Genomic DNA, 4,871 nt, shown 5'->3' with positions numbered 1-4,871 from the left:
GGGGGGGGGCGGAGCAGAAGGTAAAGTCTTATTCGTCAATAAGGACGAATAAGAAGCAACCTGCTTGATGCGCTCCAGTGCGCTGCGACCTGCAATACGATTATGAACTCGTAAACCGTCGCTGAGAGAAAAGACAGGGCTCTTAGACAAGTTCATGTCTTGAGACCGAGGCCAAATTTGTAGAAAGAGAGCTCACAGGGCCAGTGTGAATACCAAGGTCTTAAGGTTAACAACGCTAGTTTATGTTCCCTCGCCATTTTACAGTAACGGCTCTTTTTACCGTCGGTCTGGGGCCAGGCGAAGGATTAGCGCAACCTGAATGGTAAAGAAATGGGTATAATAACCCTATTCACATTGGGCTCGAGGACGTGGCCGCATGAATCACGCATTCGTTTGAAGCGGGCCCAAAATTGACGAGCGCGTAAGAAGGGCGGAACAGCAAGCAGCACTTGAGTCGTTTCGGTGTGGGTAGAGAAGTACTCCCATGATTTGCTTTCCCTGGTGATGTGTTTCAAACCCTAACATCTCATTCAGTGGATTCCTTGTCAAGCAGCAAGGCGTGGGGCGTGGGGTTTTCCCAGATGACAATAATGGCGATGATGATAATATCTTTCTGAAGTTGTGAGTTCCTTCTCGATTTTGTTGGATATAACATTGCGACATCCTCAGGAAAAGTGCTTTACTTTACCCCATTCCTCCCAGTTTGCCCATCTGCATATAGGAGCTTGTCGATAAGTAGAGACAGAATGCATGACGGGTAATAATCACGGCGAGCGTCTAACAGATTGCAATGCTGCGTGTCCGCTGGAGACTGAAAGGGTAATCTGGAGTGAAAAGGCCGGACAAGGACATTATTGTGTAGCCCTATAAACCCTCAGTGTAACACATGCACACACAAATGAGTAACTATAACAGTAAGAAATAGACACCCCTCCCCCCCCCCCCACACACACATACGGATTTCTGAGTACTATCTATGTAGCAAAATGTAGTATCATTGCAATAAAAGACTAAAAGTTCATGCTGGTTACCTGTTTACGTAACAATAATAATCCCCATAAGGACGTATCATCTCTGCAGACGGCTCTGTCGATCAGGATATTGATTCACGAATCAGCAAAGCCAGCCAAGCTCTCGGTACAATGAAAAACAAGGTATTAAAACAGCACAACGTCCGGCTGTCAACAAAAATCAAAGAGTACAAAGCCGTTGTGTTCTCCTCCCTCCTCTACGGTTCGGAGACCTGGACACTCTACAGGAAGCACATCAACAAATTAGAGCAGTTCCACCAAAGGGCTCTCCGCAGCATACTCGGCATTCGGTGGCAAGACCACATTACCAATATTGAGGTCCTCAACCGATCAAGCTCACAAAGCATAGAAAGCAGGCTTGTCAAAGTCCAACTGAGATGGGTCGGCCATGTCATCTGCATGGAAGACCACTGAATGCCCAAACAACTGCTGTACGGCGAACTCGCAAGTGGCAGAAGAAATCTCGGGGGGGGAAAAAAGCGTTTTAAAGACACGATAAAGGCAAACCTACAATTTGCACAGGTTACCCCTAAAGAACACGTACAAACGCCACCGAAAGGAACGCCTGGCGCAGGACCGCCCATCTTGCCAGAAGAAACAGCGATATCAACTACAGGGAGAGGCTAACTATCTGAAGAGAGAAGAGACGTGGTCCAACCACCCCAACCACGACATTCCAGTGTCCCCACTGCAACAGACATTGTACCAAGATCGGATTGCACAGCCACATGCGGGTCGATAGATGAGCTGCAAGATTTCATAGTCATCTTCGGCAGCGAAGGACTTCCTACATTCCCAATAACTAAACATATTCCAATACACAGAACACAAAACTAATGTATAACTTACACATATTTCTGTGTATGTGTTCTTTTGTAACATCCATTTAGTTTAAAGAAATGCTGCGTACAGTACACATTCGTAGTTACCAAAGATTGCCATTATTTTCAGCACGAACTGTAGCTCGGTTTAAAGAAATCAGCTGAGGTCCAACATTCGCAATAATAAATCAGACATTTGTGCTACATATGTTAAACTACTAAGGATTGCAATCAACACTGAGGCTACATACACTCATAGCCCAAGCTGGTGATCTGAGCATGCCACCAGCTCCTCTTCTTCTTTCCGCCTCGACGAGTTTATTCTACATGCAAAGACCCAAGTCATGCAGTACAACTCTAATTTGATCAACCACGCAAAAGTTCCATGTTCAGGTCTTTGAACTTTTCTAAATATTTCTTGTTTCTAGAAGAGGGACTAAGTGCTGTAGTTTCAGATTGGCTTACATTTCGAGAACAAAATAAATGAATCAATGTCGTTGTTTTGTAACCCCCATCGACACAGTTTAGATCATGAATGAGGGACAACGTCCCAGTAGAAAGACCGAGACACTCGATAAAAATTCTCCTCACACAGGAATCGAACCTGGATCTTCAACTTCACGACAGACGCCAGTTCAATGTGGCGTGGCATTTGACTCCAGCAACAACCAAAATAATAAAAGCAGCCAGGCATTCTTTCACTTACATAGCTTTCACACGGGACAAACCGGCTACATTATGTTTTCGGGCATAGACTGGTTTTCTTTTTTCCAATTTTTGCTCAGTTTAGAATACCTGACCCAGTTTCACAGTACTTCCATGACTTAATTTTTTCAAAATGACACTGCTACAACGAAGAGAGGGACCCCCCCTTCCCCCAAATAAATAAAATGAAATTTAAAAATAAAAATAGATGAAAGAAAATGAAATAATTGAAAAAAATCAGAAATATAAACAGCATTTTAAAAACAACAACCACAAAACAACAGCATCAACAACAACAACAACAACAACGACAACAACAACAAGCAAACAAACAAACATTGGCTCGCAAGTATTCTTCTTCCTTCTTCTTCGTCGTCATCTTACAGACAAAAGATCGTATATTAAAGGATTCGTCGTTCCTTATACTAACTATGGAATTAAATATTGTTTCATCGCATGATCCCATGACTTTACAAGATATTCAAGATTTTGAACTTGTCCGCCAATACCAGAAGTGAAAAAGGTGAAAACTAGCCCTCAATTGCATCACAGATGTCAAACAATTCAGAGGTGCAACATCTCCTTTAATATATCTCTGGGTAACACTAACAGCCCCAGGTTCTCAAGTTCAGTCTCTATTTCAGAATCAAAGACCTAGAAAGTCGATGCCTCGTGAAAAGGTCAAAGTTCCCCGTACAATAATACACAATATCCCAGCATAATGACCGTGTTAAAGTACCCAAACATTCATGTTCCTGTAAAGTACCCGACCATCCATGTTTCTGTAATCAGGGTTGGCCGTCTGGGGCTATCTCAGGCTGTCTCCCCTGTTCTCCCGTAGTGTTGGTAAAGTACCACAGGGATCATACAACTCAATTATCCCCTTCCCTCCTCCCCCCCCCCCCAAAAAAAATGTGTGTTATGGAAAGCCACAATTTTTGTGTAGGAAAACTTTACGGGTGTGTGATCGTTGGGAACCTTGCCGCAACAATTTTCACAGTTTGTTCCTAATCACAGACTGCACACATGCGAAAGAGACTTGATTTTTGAACGATTTCCTGAAGCCTGATTAGGCTGATTAAAAAAAAATAATAATGTGTAAATAATACAGACAGCTGATCTCACCCCCCCCTCCCAAACCACCTGTTCGGGTTTATCGAGACCCCCAAAAATCGATTGTGGTTCCCACTGAAATAACTTCGCAGTGTGCGACTCTAGTTCCATACTTGTAGCACGTAACAGAAGCGTCTTCACTACCCAGAAATGATGGCGTGGCTCTACTACATACAGGACGACATGACAGACAAGAAAAGCATTGTTATTGTTCGATTGTGTTTATCATCCCTGTACGTTGTCTTTTGTTGTTGTTGTTGTTGTTGTTGTTGTTGTTGTTGTTGTTGTTGTTGTTGTTGTTGTTGTTGTTGTTGTTGTTGTTGTTGAACTAACATCCATGTCCGACAAAACTGAACCAAATGGGTGGGGAACCCTGAAAACTCCCAAATCAACCAAAGTTCAAGAACACCTCATAATTAAGGGTTGGAACCAGGGACACCCATCCGCAACATAGCTCAGCGTGACACCCTCAGAGTTAATGCCTCATCCCAAAAACTAAGTAACGAAATTAGTGGCGAGTAACCTGTGAGCACCTGGTCCTACCTGGAGCCCTCGGCCCTCCGTGAAGACCCACAGGAAGTAGAGAGCGCCGGACTATCAAAGTCATCTGACAACTGTTAGAGGTGAGTTCACCCTCGACCTTAAGGCCCGGCTTCCTTGTCTGATTACGAGACATTTAAGACCAGGGCTATGTTGAGCTCTTCGCTGCCTCCTTTTTCTTGTACTTTGCGGAAACTTTAACACTGCCCTAAATAAGAGTCTTTAAAACTGCTTTAAAAAGAAAGTCTTTTGTGTTGTTGTGTCAAGGCTTTAATTCCATTTATGATCGATATGATTGCTTTATCTTTATTAGTTGAAGCTTTTGTGGGATTGGGGTGAGCACTTTACTGTTGATGTTATAACTTGACTCACGCTTTCATTATTTTGCCATGTTTGCTATAAAATGTTAGTATAAAAAACGATGGGGTCGACAATGATGACAATAATAAACATAGTTATGGTAGAGATGACGTACATTGCAATATATGTATATTTAGATTTACCAACTGTCTGGTTTTACATGAGACCGAAAATTAGTCATCGACATCCTAATATTTTTCATTACCCAAACCCACTCCACTATGGCGCTTTTTGGCTCTCTCTCCTTCTGTCTGTCTGTCTGTCTGTCTGTCTGTCTGTCTGTCTGTCTGTCTGTCTGTCT

Source organism: Aplysia californica, unplaced genomic scaffold (genome assembly GCF_000002075.1).
Source record: "Aplysia californica isolate F4 #8 unplaced genomic scaffold, AplCal3.0 scaffold00532, whole genome shotgun sequence".
NCBI lineage: Eukaryota > Metazoa > Mollusca > Gastropoda > Aplysiida > Aplysiidae > Aplysia > Aplysia californica.
Note: the sequence above shows the minus strand (reverse complement) of the source record.